This window comes from Rhipicephalus microplus, chromosome X (assembly GCF_043290135.1).
Source record: "Rhipicephalus microplus isolate Deutch F79 chromosome X, USDA_Rmic, whole genome shotgun sequence".
Classification (NCBI taxonomy): Eukaryota; Metazoa; Arthropoda; class Arachnida; order Ixodida; family Ixodidae; genus Rhipicephalus; species Rhipicephalus microplus.
In genome coordinates this window covers 86,606,800-86,625,310 of record NC_134710.1, presented here as the reverse complement: position 1 = coordinate 86,625,310, position 18,511 = coordinate 86,606,800, and the positions used below count along the sequence as shown (strand labels likewise).

Genomic DNA, 18,511 nt, shown 5'->3' with positions numbered 1-18,511 from the left:
TGCCATTTCGCCAGCAGATCTATCAAGGTCCTCGGTCATGTTGTGAGTAAGGACGGAATTCGTCCAGACCCTGAGAAAACTGCTGCGGTGCTTCGATTCCCTCGCCCTGACAAGCCGAAAGATTTGCGAAGTTTCCTTGGTCTCGCCTCTTACTTTCGGCGATTCATACAAAACTTTGCCTTCATAGCCGCACCACTACATAAGCTACTTGCTTCTGGTACGCCCTTTCAGTGGTCTCAGGAATGTGAATCGGCTTTCGACAAATTGAAGAGTGCCCTCACGACCGATCCTGTACTTTCTCACTTTCACGATGGTGCACCGACCTTCCTCCATACAGACGCTAGCGGCCAAAGTTTAGGAGCCGTGCTCCTCCAGCGCGACAACTCTTCGCGAGAGCGAGTCGTTGCGTACGCCAGCCGCGTCATCTCCGCAGCCGAGAGGAACTACACGATCACCGAGAAGGAGTGCCTCGCCATCGTTTGGTCAGTGCAGAAATTTCGTCCCTATCTTCATGGCCGCCATTTCACCATCGTGACCGACCACCATGCTTTATGTTGGCTTTCGACACTCAAGAACTTGTCGGGACGCCTCGGCCGCTGGATTCTACGCCTACAAGAATATGATTTTGACATCGTATACAAGTGTGGCAGAAAGCATAGCGACGCCGATGCTCTCTCTCGCTGCCCACTACCAGCGGCTCCCCTCAGCGTTTCCGCAATCACTTTTCACAACACGCCCTCGGAGACCACGTCTACGGCGGTTTCCTCTCTCGCCTCTATGGACCAGCTGCCTTCGGACGACCCGCACGATTTTTATTCTCGACAGCTGGCTGACCCATACTGTCGACGTATTATAGGCTACCTCACTGGCAGTTTCCGTCCACCTAATGCGAGGCTCCGTCGCCAACTCTCGCAGTTTAAGCTGGACAACTCGGTGCTGTACCGCAAAATTTACCATCCTGACGGTCAGCGCTGGGTTCCCGTTCTACCCCGATCGCTTCGGTCCGAAGTCCTCAGAGCACTTCATGACCATCCGACGGCAGGTCACCTTGGTTATCACAAAACCTACGATCGCCTTCGAAGTCGGTTTTATTGGCCAGGTATTAGCACTAGTGTAGCTCGGTACGTTGGGTCCTGCACTACCTGTCAATCTAGAAAACTACCCACATCTGCTCCAGCCGGTACACTACAGCCTCTTCCGTGCCCAGCCACACCATTCGAAGTTGTAGGCATCGATCTTTATGGCCCCCTTCCAGTCAGTGCTGCTGGAAACCGATGAATAGTAACAGCCGTTGACCATTTGACGCGCTACGCCGAGACGGCATCCGTCACTACCGGTTCAGCTTCTGAAATTGCCGATTTCATCCTCCGAGCCATTATACTGCGTCATGGTGCTCCACGTGTATTGCTCAGTGACCGTGGAAGGGCCTTCCTTTCACAACTAGTGAACGAACTTCTTCGCGCTCCTGGCACAACTCACAAGACTGCCTCTAGTTCTCATCCCCAAACTAACGGCCTCACTGAGCGATTTCACCGCACTCTTTCTGACATGATCGCCGCCTACATTCAACCAGACCACAAGAACTGGGATGTAGTCCTACCATTAGTCACTTTCGCCTACAATACGGCTATTCAGCGGACAATCGGCTACTCACCATTTTACCTAGTTTATGGACGCTCCTTTACTTCTCTCCTGGACGTCTCTTTCTTTACCTGCCATGTGAATTCATCTCCATCCTCTTCAGAGGAATACATTTTACGGCTCGCAGAGAGCCGCCAACGTGCTCGTATAAACACTGAAGCCCGACAGCAAGACAGAAAGCTGGTTTATGATGAATCCCATCGTGCTGTATCCTTTCAACTTGGAGACGAAGTGCTTCTTTTGACGCCTATTCGCACACCTGGTTTGTGCGACAAATTCCAGCCACGGTTTATCGGGCCGTACACAGTTCTTGAAGAAACTTCACCAGTGAATTATCGCGTGACGCCACTTGTAGCCCCAGCTGATCGCCGTCATCGAACTACTGAGGTCGTCCATGTCTCCCGTATGAAGCCCTTCATGCGACGTTCTTCGTCCCCTTGACTTGCCGCGGCCAGGCTGGCCGCTTTCACGTGGGGGGGAATGAGTGTGGGCATTTAGTATACCAATCCTCTTCATCTGTACATTATCATCATTATCATGTGTTGCTCATGCATCCTCATCGTTGTCACGTAGCATCATCATCTTGGTCCGATCATCTCAGCTGTCGGCTGCCGGTTCTTCGGGCGGGCCTAATAAAGGTCTTCCAAACCAAGACTCAATAATATATATATATATATATATATATATATATATATATATATATATATATATTTGTATGTGTGTGTGTGTGTGCGAGCCAAAAATAAGTTCAATGGGTCCGGTAGGAAATGCAGTCGAAAAAAGAAAATGACAGACGTACGAAACGCAATTTTTTACTAAGGTTTCGGCAGGAGTGACTGCCTTCGTAAGATTGTATATATATATATATATATATATATATATATATATATATATATATATATATATATATATATATATAAATTTTTTTTTTAGACTCAGTATTCCTGGTGTTGTTGTGCCACTCAATTGCTATTGTTACACCACCTTGCAAGCATGTTATGCCTTTAGACACTTTTCGTACACATCGGTTTCTTGTTTGTCTTTTCTTTTTTATCCCTTTACAAAATTCTTCCCATGGCATTTGTAAGGTACATTGAAACAAATAAATAAATAACCAACTATCTTGCTGCAATTTCGACCAGGATGAATGAGGCTATGCGTGCCGTAATTATTAGTGCAAGGGTTTTATTTTGACCACGTTGTCTATCGATTTCACTAATGCATGACCACGAGCTAAAGAGGTACACTGCGCATTTCACACTCTCCCTGCACCGGTTAATGACGCATATTGCGCAGTCTAGACACTGACCGAGCTGTTGCTGGCAGCCTTTATACGATAGTGTCTTTTGTTGGCGCGCCGAAGCGGTCGTCCCGTTTCGTGTAGGTGATGCCGACTTAACGACATCGACCACAATGGCGGTTGACGACAAGTCTCCACTGCCGGGAAGCGGGCATCGCGTTTCGAAAGTTGAGCCACACGCTGAACGCGAGACGCTACCGTGTGATCGAGACGAGCATCCGCCGGTACATGAAGCCGCTCCTCAGAGCAGACAGCAGTCACACCATCAGAATGACGCAGCGGTACGGTACGGTGAGGACGTGAATGATAGACCGTGCACAGCGGTAGTGTGGAACCACCGTGCTCCGAACGTAAGTGATGGTGCATGCGAAGAGTAGCTATAATACTGCCTGCGTGTTTGACCCCCCCCCTTAAAAAAATGCAATTACCACGTTTTCCGATAGCCGGGCCACACACATTGTCGCGATAATAATCGGCCCCCCGGCCCCTTGACTGCGCATCTCCGCTTAGGGTGTGTCTTCTATTCATGAGAAGTAATGTTTTGCAATCCCTGTGCCACGTTTCCATCGCTTGCCTTATCCATTTAGGTTTCACGTTTCAAGCATTCTGCGAACCTTCCTGTGACATATAGTACTGTATCACTGCGTCTACAAGGTTCCCCGAGCGGTACTTGAAGGCGCAGATTGCGTTTAACGGTGATTGCCTATATTGCTCGGCTAATTGAACTGTGAGTACAAGTAGTGCCTCATGAGTCTCTACACTAACCACTGCTATGAGTTCTTAGAGCGCAGCTCCGTCTGCGATAAACGAGCGTCGATCGCTAAAAAAACACACCATTGATCTATGGTTCAAAGTAGCGAAGTAGTGCTTCTTTTCAACTTATTACGCATGTTCACCCTATGTTTTCAGCATTGAAATGAATAATTGTGATACTGTGAGAGTTTAGTGCAAGTTATTCAAATGCGCTCAAGAAAACGATAGCCGAAGGCACAATACGGGAAATTATTTGAAAATGATACTCGTCGTTCGCCATTGTACACGATATAGTTTAGCCCTTCTGTTGGCGAGTATTTTCTCTTCTAGCGTGATGAACTTCACCGGGAATTTACTTATTGTTGTCATGTCTCGCCGATCTTAGAATAATCTGAAAGTGTCATCGAGCAACCATGGGCGCTCACTACGCCACCTATGGAGTGGTGTGTAAGAAGCTACGAGACCACGCTCACAACACCACTTAGCCGGAAGTGCGCTTGACACGCAGCCCTGCCGTATGTAATGAATTTCCAAGTTCTTTTTTTTTTGGTGCATCAAGTGCTCGGCTACCTTTTTCGTCTGCAAGGTCATAGGTGTCTGCAGCATAGGACAAGCAGATGAGTGACTTAAATGTGGGGCAAATTACTCCAGCCACAGACGAACTGCAGCAAAAGTGAAATTTGGCCAGGCTGCTAAAGGTGCAGCAGAGCCCCAGATCCCAGGTCGGGCAGTTATGAAGCGTGTACACTCAATGCATCAATAAACCATTCATTTTTGAGTCAGTGTTTGCTCTGTATAGACGTCATTCTTTTTCTCCGTTTTGGTTTCTGAGCGCCGTCGAACTAAAAATGTTGACCCAACTATGAAAGACAAATCATACCATTTCCTTGATCTCTGCATGTCGAAACTAGCACTCCTCATTTTGTAGCAATATGTCAAGAGTTAGGTTGCAACAAGTGCTCCAAATGGGAGGATTTCGTTACACCTACTCTCACCGAGGATGCCCAGACCTTGCTACTGATTATCAATGATGTGTTTAGAATAGTGGTGGTTCGATCTTTATTTTTTTATGTTACAAAAAAAGAAGCACCAATATTGTGTTGTCTGCCGAAAATTTCAGACTTCATTATTTTTTACGCTTCATAGATTCGACCAAACGCATATACATCTGGAGTGGCCGGACAAATTACTGGATCCAATAGACCACAGGTAAGATGACACGCGCTTTTAGGAGATAAAAATCCTTTAAAATCAGATGCTGCAGTATGGTTTATGGTGGCCACAAGCATAAAACATTTAACTGAAAGCATTAAGGTACTTACATGAAGACATTAGTAATTTTTACAAGCTATGCTATAAAGATGAAAAGAGTAATTTTCCGGCAATGCACACCTTATATAGACAGCCATAACTGTGCGATGGAGTTAATATTTCTAGTTACTTTTACGCTTGAAAGTCCCCGACTAGATTTCGCGGCGCAATCGAAATCCCGCAAAAAAAGCAATAAACGAATTATCGTACTTGAGCGTTCGCCTGCCAATTGACTATAGAAAACTTCTTCGACACTGCAATATACGCATAGTTCGGAGCTACACACACGAAGTTTAGGACGCAGGGCACGTCAGAAGTGCATACTGAAAACTTCGATTTGTTGTTAATTCTGATTCCGCTAATTTCTGTTCACCGCACGCTCACGCCCAGCGTGATGTTTGCCTGTTCTGCCTAGTCTCGCATCATCCACATCATCATCCCTATCCTGTTCTACAAGCGTCTACTGCAGCACGAAGACCACTCGTAATGAACTCCCAATTTCCCTACCTGATGCGAGCTGAATTCCAGGTGGGATCTTATAATAACACGAGATTTCAACCAGCCTAGAGAGCAAGCCGGCTTCAGAAATGGTACTCCATAGAAAGGTTCACAGTCATGTGAACAATCAACTGATTGAGATTATGCAGAGTAAAAATACCACTTTCTATATCTTTCGCGGACTACAAAAATGCATTGCGAATCGGAAGAGGTACACACAGTCTTGGAAGCATTTCATCAGATGGTACATGAAATATTTGTAAATGCCCAATATACCATATCTAGAAATATTGCACACACCTGTAGAATTGCCTGTGAAGATTCGAGAATGATCTGTCGTATGCGCTCGTGCTTATTTTTATTCTTCGGCAATTTTTATGAGTAGGCATTCTAGCTAGTAATTTACCTAAATAATTATCCTCTTCCATACATTATTTGACCCATTTCCTATTTTGAACTTTTGTTATATTCAAGTCTGTCGAGCATCATCTTTGTTTTCAGTACAAGCATTCCAGACCTACCGTCCGTGCGTTCATGCGGCTGTCAACACTTTGTACAAAATCTATTTCAACACTTTGCAAGAAATCACCGCGCCAAACAAGAGAAGTGAGATTGAGGTCCGAGGTACCCTTACGTCATATACTTTTGTGGTTCAGGTCTTCAATCGCTTTCATTCTGCAAACTCATCTACAAGCTGTGGGTTTCTTGAATATTGTACATCAATAGTTCTTCCTTTTTTTTCAACGTAATTGTTCGAATACTTCCAAATGTGCAGGGAACAAAATGTACAGATAACACCTTCTTCCTTGACCTTTATTTAGATCACAATTTTTTTTATCTTTTCTTGTGCCAGAGCAATTTCGGACCTGAATTGTTCCTGCACAAGACACGCTGAAAAAATCCACATCCGCACGTTCCATTCCCTCACTCTTTGTACTATAGTACACGCAACAACAGAGTCGGCTTGAAATGCCAACATCAGCGCTTAAAAATGCAATAACAGTATTGTATTGGAGTGAGGTTTTCTACCCATGCTTTTCGAAGCATGAATAAATTCTACATTATGTAAGTGCAAGCTCTGCACTCATCGAGCTGGAGCTGGTTGCCATCGAAGTGGTATTTCGTGTGTTCGTTAATACTTCTCCACATACTCGAACGCATTTGAACACATAAGATTTGCGAGAGGGGTGGCAGTTCACCAGTGGTAGATATTTATAGCTTGCGAAATTCTCAAACGAGAACAAATACATAGGGCGTATTCGACAATCGCTTGCATCACTTAAACAAAAACAGAAAACAGAAACATAGAAAAGGTTTATGTTGCATTCATTAGCTGAGTCAATCGGTTGAAACAAAGCTTTGATGGGCCAGAAAAGTGAACAATTCATTGTTATGAAATGTGCGCTGCAGGTGTCAAGGGCGAATACGTACATTTTTCAACTACCACATTGGATGCGCAAAGAAAATACAACTGCTTTTCAGCCTTAACACTTGTTTGAACTTGTCGTATGGGTGCTAGGTAACGCAAGAGCATGCATGACTAGGAATCAGCGAGGTGTTCTTCACTGATCTTACGCACATGATCACATCCCTTCAGCACATAATCACAACTTACACCAATTGCCCTTACCGACTTCTTTGTAGATTCGCCGTGCTTGAGAGTTATCTAACGACGTTTTTAAATTAACTTCCTGTAGGAAATACTAATAGAAAGCAGAAACCCAACATTTATCACCTTGACCCACCTTTCGAAGATAGTATCATGAGACTATTTTTCATGCACCTTTCCAGTGACCTCCATGAAACTTCATGTCAAGCGTTTTACAAACAGAAGTTCCTAAACAAACCAGAAAATCAGACCGAAAACAAATCCGATTGTCCGTTTAGCTAATGGTAAGAGACACTTCTTTATACCTATTTTTTTCCTGTGCATTGCGTGCAGAGATTCACTGTTTTTAATCTTGAATACATTCCTAAAAAACATGCTGACAATCTCCGTGACTTTTTTTCCCGCTGTAGCTCGCCAGTCTATCTTTACTGCCCGCTCATTGCTCGCTGCTATATTGGTGGCACTCTACATTGACAAACTTACTATTGCTGGTCTGGTCCTAATGAAACACTGAATATTTCCCATGCCCGGTATTACGCCCTAAGGTCATATCACCATAAAATGCCTTTGACACGCTCCAAGATGTAACTGAGCGTCTGCCGCAGAATTCTCAGTTCCAGACGTCTGAGATGAATTTACGAATGCCACAAGCGTTAGCTAGGAAAAAAGCATGTTGATGGCATGTTGATATCTAAAAAAATAACAAATTACTGGTCCAGGCACTGTAAAGTAGTGATGCCCTAACTCCTACATTAAAGACTTCTTTTTTATGGATGAGGTTCTTGAGAGGAGGCTGAACCGTTAATTCTTGATAATGGCAATTTGGTGAGAATCGCGCTCTATTTTTTTTTCAATATATATGTTTACTTATGTAGCGACATCATGAAATCTTTCGTTATCCGCTTCACGTATTTCAGTACACCGTAGAAAAACAACACAGATGTGGCTAGTCCTATTCGTGAATACGAGCCAGTTTTCTTCAGCCATCATCATCATCATGACCATCAACAACAACAGCGACAACAGCAAGCAGAAAAAAAACAAGAACCAGAAAGAGCATACAGATGAGCTCTGCTCAGAGCTTCAGTACATAATTTCTCCTCAGGAATAAGAAAGCTTCAATATTTAGAACTAGCCCAACTTTCGTTTGCAGTTGTCCATATTGTGAAAGCAGCTGACGTATACAGGGCGTCTCTGCAGCGTCTCTGGCCAACTACGCTGCTTTGTGGTGAATACTTAATAAGCGCTACTTCTGCTGGCCTCGTTGGTCTTCATATCTGCGTCCCATTACATTATGTGCGCGTGTCTGTGGTTTTGCTCGTAACGCTGTGCCAGCCTGAGGTCGTGTAATGTTGCCATAAAAGGTAGCGAAAAAACATGGCAGGTTGATAGAGCCCTCGCTTAGCCTCGTCACTTTTCTGCGGCCTAGCCAGATGTGATGGCCAGGGCAATTTTTTCTAATGACTGTTGTGACAAGTCGGTGCACTCGAGCTCTCGGCCCGCCACGGAAATTCTCATCCTTGCTAGAAGTCACAACGTGAAATTCGATGTGCCACGAGGTGCTTGATATGTCGGTGTGGCTTTATGTATACTTGCGAGACTCACTTAGAGCAAGAAGTAAACCCTTGTAACGAGATCGCCGAGTTATTATAATGAGACCCATTGTACAGAGAAAATAGGAAAGTGCTTTTTTGTTCTTCGCTTGAGTCATCTCACTCCACACATGGGGGATGAAATTCCGTCAGCATGCCATGCATATCGACATGTATTATTCATGCAGTAAAATTTCTTAGTTGTGTTTATCAAGCAGTACAAGCCTTAAGAAATCAGGGTTAAGTGGAAGTTTATCACATTATTATATAATATTAGTGAGGTAAGAAAGCCTAATTATTGACTACGAATGCAGCTGTGGATTTTGTCCTTGGTGAATAAAGAGGTCATTCTACATTACATCATACATCCGACGAAAGTAACTGCCGCTTTGCGTGTAGCAATTTTTCGGGCAGCGTTCAAAGAACTGCGCTGCTTAAAAATCGCTTTATCGATATCATTCCAGCATGTGGGTTGATTCGTGCACGCTTTTGAACTTGCGTTTTATTCATGGCTTGCGACGTTCAATGGAGGAGTAGATGTGTAGTGCAAAGCAGGGTGCAGCGCTTTTTGCTAGCTAGAGCAGGAAGCGTAAAATATTAGCTTTAGTACGTGACCCGTTCGGTAAATAGAACCTTCAACGAAAAAAAAAATGGCCCGAATCCGCATGTTACACTGTAAATGTCATCGAAAGACGATAGTCTTGCATCTGGAGAGAGTGAAAAAAACGTCTATTTGATGTTCTGCGCAAGAAAATCGGTGAAAAGTATTCTGGAGGCACTGCGTTAGAGTGCCTCGATCGAGCGTGTAGCGGAGGCAAACGAGTGCATCGAGGCACGTTAAACAAGAGTGCCATCTAGCAGTTATCTTCGAAAACAAAGGCATGTGCGCCACTCTCGGAGGTGATAAGGTGTAGAACGCAAAGCGACGGGCAGGTGTCACAACCGTGTCGTCGTAGCAAAGCGTTTGAAACACCTTCTTGAGCATCGCGTTGCACTGTCAGCGCCGCGCGATAAATGCTACAGTCCTTGGAGTTACCTGCGTGTGCCTCCTCTAGTATGAAGGTAGACATAAAAAACATACACGTGTTGTTATGGTGCCTCAGATAGGCGCAATATTTGCTTTTTAATTGACAATCGCACTACTATGAACGGTAAACCTTGAGCGATATTCGAGGGCGCTGCGGATGGGGTTGGCCGTTTGGTGCCGGTTCAGGTGCCGTAAGGGTGGACAAACAGACAAATGTACAGACAGACAGACAGACAGACAGACAGACAGACAGACAGACAGACAGACAGACAGACAGACAGACAGACAGACAGACAGACAGACCAAACTTCTTCCGTCGAAGGTCCACAAGAAAGACTATCGTCTTTAAAAAAATTGGCAGATCCCACGTAAAGTGGGAATCGATGATATGTGAAGCACGAATAAGAAAGGTTGATATTTCTCTTTAAAATCAGCAAAACGTTATGAGGTGGGTGTAAATGCTGCCGTACATGACTTCCGTGTCATGATTATCATGTTTGGATGTGTTCTATATCTTTGTCATCTATGCACGTCACGTGATACCAAATTTAGTATAAGTGAATCTAGTGAAACGCCCGTGAACACGCTATGAGCGTGGTATGTTGCCATGTTCTTACATGACACGCATGTCAGGATTATCATGTTTGCACCAGTCATATTTTAGTCATCCATTGACATCACGTAACATCAAATTTGCTATATCGGAGCTAGCAAAACGACCGCGAACGCATCCTGAAGGGCTCAATATACTCCAACGTAGCGTTGACGTGCGCGCACGCTGCGAACAGCGACGCTACGTTAGCGAAACGCGAGCACTCGATAGTCTGACGCCAGGTGCGACCAGCGTCCGTCGTCGCGGCCCGACGGCAACCAGCGCGACATGCGACATGCTGCATTTTGTGCCGATGCTTTACCCAGACAACACTGCGTCTCCCTATTTTCTTGATGGAGGGACGCCGGAAGCGCTGAAACGAGCATGCGTCAAAGCAACGCAGCGCGGGGTGCGCCTGCGAGCATACGGCAGGACCGGCGCCTAGCCTGACAACGCCGTCGTGACGCAACGAAACGAACGCCGGCGAGCACGCGCACCGCGTCACGTCGAAATATATTGGCGCTTTGACTGTGGCATGTAGTTATGTTCTCACATGACACGCATCTCATGATTCTCATGTTTGACCAGTCGCATACCTTCGTCATTCATTGACGTCACGTAATACCAAATTTGGCATATGTGAAGCTAGCGAAACGGCCGCGAGTGCACCACGAGTGTGACATGTATTCATGTTGTTACAAGACAAGCATGTCGTGATTATCATGTTTGGATGTGTCATTCATCTATGCCGTCCGTTCGCGTAGCATAATACAGAGTTTGGTACATATGACGCAAGCGAAACTGCAACCAACAAATGATGAGCGTGGCATGTAGCCATGCTATTACTTGACACGCATCTCACGATTATCATGTTTGCACCAGTCACATACCTTCGTCATCAATTCACGTACCGTAATACTAAATTTGGTATATGTGACGCTAGTGAAACGGCCGCGAGCGAATCATGAGTGTGGCATGTAGCCATGTTGTTACATGACACGCATGTCATGATTTTCATGTTAGGGTCTGTCGCTTGTGTTCACCACGCAATCATGCCATACCATGCAATATGCAATATGAACGACACCACCGCAAGAGCTGCAGGACCATGTATCTAAATCATGACATTCATGATATACATGCCATGATTTTCCTGTTACGGCTTGTCAAATATGCTCTTCATGCAGTCATGTTATGCCATACCAAGTTTGGTAGCGATACCATTATCTAAACGGTCAGGAGAGCTAAAAGTCGTAGGCGGATAGATAGATAGATAGATAGATAGATAGATAGATAGATAGATAGATAGATAGATAGATAGATAGATAGATAGATAGATAGATAGATAGATAGATAGATAGATAGATAGATAGATAGATAGATAGATAGATAGATAGATAGATAGATAGATAGATAGATAGATAGATAGATAGATAGATAGATAGATAGATAGATAGATAGATAGATAGATAGATAGATAGATAGATAGATAGATAGATACGCTCAAAGTCGCCGAAGTTCGCTAAGAAATGCTTCACATTTAAAAACAAGGCTAAGAATACAGGACGTGGAAGGCACGAATGTCAACGAGACGAGCCTCCAGCTTGTTATCCTGCACCGGATACGAAGTAAAGGGCAACCGAAAGCGGTAATCAGTGAAGAAGGAGGCTATAATGCTAACATTATTGTCGATGTTTAACCGCAAACTACGATATGATTGCGAGGAACGCTGTAATGGATGGCTCCGATTATCATACCACCTGGAGTTCTTTAAAGTGCCCCTAAGCCTAAACGCATGGTTCTCTATCATTTTACCCTCTATCAAAATCGCGGAAATGGGTTGAAGCTGGAGTTGCCAGAATTTCGTAGCGCGAGTAGAGAAAACTAGTGGAGTTGAAGTGTACGTTCATGGTCAGCGCAGCAACAAAGATGACGTATAAGAAGCAACAATGGTCATGGTTGCGATAGTTTTTTTTTTCGTCTTTGTATGATTGTTACGCGAATAGACACGTACTAACTATGAGAAACAAAAATTAACTTATGAGGTAACTGTGGCTATGAATAAAATGTCTACAAATGTTAATTTTGACGTGTCGATGAAAATATCAAAAAGGACACAAAGAAGTATTTACTCGACTCTGGTCTCTGTTAGGTATAACAATTTCACTGCTATGTGCTTAAGAACAGTTTATTTTGTTGTACTTGCAAGTGTATCTGATTTATCTATTTTTACTATGTCATGTGTTTAGTTATATTGTCTTGTTAACTGTCACCAGACTGTACAATGGAGCTGAGGCTTTTGTCAGGCGCCCCAGCCTTTAGCCCCGGCTTCCTCCTTTGTATGAAACGAAATAAACTTCACGTCACTTCACTGTAACCTCTGTTCTACCCTTTAAATCTCACCAGAACCATGTTCTAACTCTAAGAACGTAGGTGACGGAGAAACCACGTGACAAGAGCTGAAAAATGATGAAGGAGGAAAAATATTTCTCCTAGCATACTTCCTATAATGTGGCTGCGAAATACATCATGGCGGTTTTAAAGGAACAATTCGATCTCGTCGCCAGTCAATATCACAAAATTTCTTATTGACCTTGAGTTAATTATAAAATAACTGAATTTATTACTTCAAACTGTGAATGCCACAGGATTCCTCGTAAAAAATGTTAACCGAGCAAGCACAGATACATGTATTTTCTTTTATATCCCTAGAATCCGCGTTTACATATAAATTACGAGTTAAATAATTCCCTGGTAAGTGCGAAGTTTTATGTCTCAAAGTATAAAGGTGAAAAAGGTCCCTTTTATGCCGGATTGTCAATAAATTTGTTTCCCTCTTTCATGTCCCAGATCAGGAAGTATGTGGATAAGTCATAAGTCACAATGCAGTGTAGCGCAGTGAGGATATGAATATCAAACGAATAAATATCACACTGCAAGGGTGAGCTAAGTTTTGTTGGTCTTCACCCCTGACCTAATCATGTACATATTTGGTGGTCTTCCTTATCGAACCTAATAATCGTCCATTAATGTTAAATATTGTAGGCACACGCTAGTGCATTGCTTTTTTTTTAAGTTACATCCTGGGTATAGATCATAACCACAATGATTTTATTTTATTATTTTCGTTTCTTAGACCTTGCGATTGCATTGGTCAATGTTTTAATACTTCCAGCGTTTTTCAGGGGCTTCATAATTCTTTTTTGTTTTTTTAATCTCTATAGGATGAATAAAACTTCACACCACTGAAATGCAAAAAAAAAACATTTTTGAAGTGCAGATCAACAAGTATGATTGAGTTGACAAATCATGCACGTTAAAAAAGAAACAAAGAAGCATAATTTTATGCAACCCTGATGAAAACATAGTTACAAGCATCAAGTGGTTGACGCAAGTGTACAATTGCAAGTTCTTAAGCTTAGTGTGGAATGAGGTCAAGTAAGACGCTCACTGCCACATCCCGCTTTCGCATTATGCATATACGGACAATAAAAAAAAGTTAAATTAAGCATGATTGACCACATTTTAGAAATCTCCATTAGGAAACTCTCAATTTACGTTGCAAGATGACACAGGTTGAAGTACATTATAGTATCTAACTGCCCAATAAAAGAAAAGAATAAGAAAGAAACACAGGCAAGCGCTGTTATTTCTTTTTCTCCTTTCTTGCACTATTAGATACTATATATGAGCACCAGCTTGCCCAAAGTTTTTTCACTTTTGAAAAACGTGATTTAGCCGAGCAAGCTGTTTATTCTTCGGCACGGTTGTATCACTCGTTAATCAGTGGAAACAGTATGGCACTCTCTGTTTGGAATGGCGGGCGCGCCCCTTGGGCTTTGCGTGTCGCAATACGACCAGACCAAACAAGCATTCAAATCAAAATTGGCTAATGAAAACGTATTCTTAACACTCTTCTCGCTGCCACCAGAACAGGCGCAGCTTTAGTAACTGACACTGAGGCCTCCTACCAAACCAGTAATGCAGCAAAGTGCTCTCTCGAAACAGCTACCCGTTGTAGTGGAACAGCTACGTAAGCTCCCCGCTTCCCTCGGGAGCTTCGCAAAGCTCGTTGTCTTTCTTACCTCATTGTTTCCTTCTCCTTCACAGCGGCGCTCAATCCTACTAAATATAATAGGGTGAACAGCGCGCTCATTCCCGGACAGGTTCAAGTGTAACAAAAAACGGAGGAGAGAGTGAGAAAAAGAGGGGAAAAATTGGAGCAGAGCGTATAACAGAGAAGACTCGGCACCAAGTTTAATAGTGTTCGCTGCTGCAAAGATGTATGGCCGAGCCGCACTTTTCTGCTCGGCTGTTTGCATTATTTTACACAAATGCCTACAGGCACTTCCGCCCAACTCGAGAAAGTAAATTGCCGTGGCTTTCTGGCGCCACTGTCTCTCATTTTTGTCCCGACGCGGGTTGTATTTTTACCAATGCTCTTGCTGTGCCTTCCTATGTCATTGCGAAAAACAAGAACTTTCTTGCTGTTCTTCTCCCTGCGTACTTTATGAGGCTTTAACTTGTGTACTCTTTTCTAACTGAGGGGAGCACCATCGCCTCGCTGGCTTGCGGTTTGCCGTTGCCTTGCTGTCGCCCCTTTTAGTCACCCCCGCCGTTCTCTCGCTCACTTCGGCTGTTTGGACCGCGCTTCTCTCGTAACTCTGCGGCAGAAGTGCGCGACGCTGCCCATATTAATTTCTTGTGCGAAGTTAACTCGACGCAGATATAGTGAGACTTCTTTTTTTTTCCGTTACGAGAGGTATTTTGATGGAAAATTCCAGAAACGAAAAGGTCATGTGACCACTAAAGCGTGAAACAATTAAGTAATACCGCCAAAAAAGTGTGAACTCTAAGGCTGTCTTGAAGTTTTGGGAGTCGTCTGACATAGCATAGTCTCACGACAAAAAGAATCCGGTGTTCCTTTAATGAGTTTTTCGGTCTATAAGTAGTAAAACCAAAACGAAAAAAAGAACCTTTGCGGAGTAGAGATAAGGTGCTGAGAAAAAGCACCGCTGTTATGTGAAATAATTGCCTGCAGGCTGATGGTTGGCCAAGCAAGCAATCGTTTGCGTGGAAACATTGCGCCAAATATTACGCGTCTTTCGCAACTGTGTCTGAGAGCGCTTGAACTTTCCAAGTGGCTAGGTATAGCTAAAGTGCAGAGCGCTGCGTTTCGACGTTGTACCTAAGAGGTCTACGACACTGCAGGCTTCCCCGATAGCAGGCATGCGACTCATATTCAAACTTTAATATGCTTGCTGTGAGTTTTACAGCGACAACTTTATACAAAAGTGGCATTCAGCTATATAACAATCATGCGTATCTGGAAACCCCATCAAGTCACCTGAAGTTGTTTCTAGCGTGCCCCGCCGCGGTGGTCTAGTGGCTAGGTACTCGGCTCCTAACCTGCAGGTCGCGGGATCAAATCCCGGCTGCGGCAGCTGCATTTCCGATGGAGGCGGAAATGTTGTACGCCTGTGTGCTCAGATTTGGGTGCACGTTAAAGAACACCAGGGGGTCGAAATTTCCGAAGCCCTCCACTACGGCGTCTCTCATAACCATATGGCGGTTTTGGGACGTTAAACCCCATATATATATATATATCTTATCGTACCCCATTTTGCAAATGTCGACAGAATGAAGCATCAAGAACAAGGCACGCAGCATTAGACGTTCGTTACAACAACAGCCGTGGCGCAGGGCCAGCAGTGTAACTCAGCCTGGACGAAACCGACCTCCCTATGCCGTTAGTGCGCATATTGTTATACGCGGCAAACGTGCCCTTAAAAAGTAAAGCACAAACTATGCCTTTCCAGAGAATATGACCCACCTCTCAAAAAGAAAAAAAAACACGACTCACGCTATAACAGCACATCGAAAGCTTACACTATATGTTTAAAAACTGCATATGGACATAGGGTGACCTGCATAAGAAGTCTCAACAAACGTCGGGAAGCGCGTGACTCTTGCGTCTACAGTCATCACGTAATGTCACGTCAACTTCGTGTGACAGTGTCGAGCCACTCAAAGAGTCTCAGCTGCAACGCGACTGCAGGACTGCGCGTCACAGGCAAAGCCGAGAGTCGTGATGCGCACCGCCGGAAACGAACGACTGCGAGAGTAGCTATATCGTCGCCCTGTCAACTGCGATGACCGATGCCCAACGAGTGGCCGAGCACGACCAGAATTGAGAGGGCCAAGGCTGCGGCACTTGACTTTTCTAGGGGAGCGAGGAAGGCTATAGTGGCTGTGAGACGGGTATGCAGTGGCTTCTATCTGGTGTTGACGCGGAGGCAATTACTAACGAAAAACATTAGGAAATAACCAGCAAGAAATTTCGTACAAACGTAAACACCAAAGAAGAATAGGAAAGAAGAAAGAAGCGTCTTATTTATTGACAAATAAAAGTTTTGTATTCTGTCTAAAAGAAGAAATGTAAACAAAAAATAATGATAATGGTGACCTCGCGCGTGTGGATGGAAGCAAAAATGGTTGAACAAGCAGCTCTGAATGCACATTGGGTGTCTTAACCTCATGCGTTGAATTTCGCACGTTAACAATTTAATTTATTGAATGTCAGAAAGAATTGATTGATTTATATGCAAGGTTTAACGTCCGAAAACCACCATATGATTATGAGAGACGCCGTAGTGCAGGGCTCCGGAAATTTTGACCATCAGAAATGCAGCCGCTGCAGCCGGGATTCGATCCCGCGACCTGCGAGTCAGCAGCCGAGTGCCTTAGCCACTAGACCACCGTAGTGGGGCAGCGCGAGAGAGAATGGAGTCCCTCCTCTTTTTACATTACATTCTACTGTTGATCACTGAATACACTAATGCAGCATGTCATTCTGAAGGCGAAGGCATGCGTGTCATAAATTTTTATTCAGTGACGACAGATTGCTTTATTAATTGTGTGCTCAAATAGGCATACTTATTCATCGTTGTTGAGCATTCTTGCGTGATAGTGAATGTTCTTCGTGTTTCGTGTTAGTTTGTCTCTTATACCTCAAATGTATGATGTGCATGTTCTGTCTGCTGTGATGTAAAACTTGACAATCAAGTGCCTGCAGAACTATAGACCAAATAATCTCTATAAAGAATAGAATATGAGAAATATAGACTAGCCAGCGTCAAAATTTAGTCTTTTCCGATGTGCCATTAAACAAGACGACAGCTACGTTAAAACATAGCTACTTTCTTGAGGCGCAGCCAAGTAGCTCAAGGATATATAAGCATAACTCGCGTTTAGCGATTCGCTTTATTCTGGGTGCGGAAGCTCGTACGCCGGCATTATGAACTTCTTTCCGCATCTTATAGCGAACTCTCCATACCTCTTATTTACTACCGCATTCTGCAGCTGCCACGAAAAGGCCAAGAAAAAATTTGCAGTTCACTGACGACGCAAGCAATAACAGACCGAAACAAATATTTTCTTCAAAGTACCACGTAGTTTCGTAACTGAGTTTGGCAGCTGCAAATTCTTCCAGCTATAGCAGCACTGCTTTTGGCGTCCGGACGCAGAAATATATCGCATCGCACGACGGCTACATGAGGCAGCGAGCTATACCCGAGAACGTTAAAATATTAGACCATAATTTTACTTTTGGTAGCACAGGTGGTACATGCCACAACTGCACGGTCAGTCTTTCCAAAAGTGGCAAGGCTAAAGCATGTTTCTAACGTGCCGCTGCTTGCCTCGCTAGCGTTCGTGACGAACCGCCGAGCACGTGCCGCACGTAACTGCGCTTAGAGAACGAAAAACCATGAACGGCGGAAGCAGGCACCTAGGCATCGACCTTCGGGGCATGAGGCGGCGAGATCTATTTTGCCAGAGAGTAACCGTCATGTTCTCAATGTGGCGCCAAGGACGCAACCCAATTTTATGTCACTCGAGAGCGGAGGGGAAGTGCAGCTTTGATGGTGCATGTCACCGATGGGCGTACATTTTCTTACGAACGCTGGGCGGGAGGTGCGTGTATACACAATGGTCATGTTCGCTGCCCATCTCGACAACGCTCGTTGGGCGTGGTTGGCGGTTTAGGACAAGGCCGAAAAAAAAAAGGTTGCGCTCATTTTTCGCGCTCACATTTGACAACCTCGTAGGTTGACGGCAGCGGGCCCGCACGCCAGTGTCCATAGGGTAGAGTATCCAAATGTCAATAATAGCTGGTCTTGATTCACCA

At 44.3% G+C, this 18,511-nt stretch overlaps 1 protein-coding gene across 2 annotated transcripts in view; it reads left to right on the top strand.

Annotated features, from left to right (window-relative positions):
• Positions 1–18,511, top strand: part of Oamb (Octopamine receptor in mushroom bodies) — a 631,213-nt gene that overhangs the window by 209,972 nt on the left and 402,730 nt on the right. The window contains exon 1 of one of the 2 annotated variants that reach the window (XM_075877250.1): positions 4,839–4,903. The exons of the other annotated variant lie outside the window; for it this stretch is intronic. The gene's annotated coding sequence lies outside the window, so the exon portion shown is untranslated. Of the gene's footprint in view, positions 1–4,838; positions 4,904–18,511 lie in introns of those variants that run through there. 2 annotated transcript variants of the gene reach the window in all.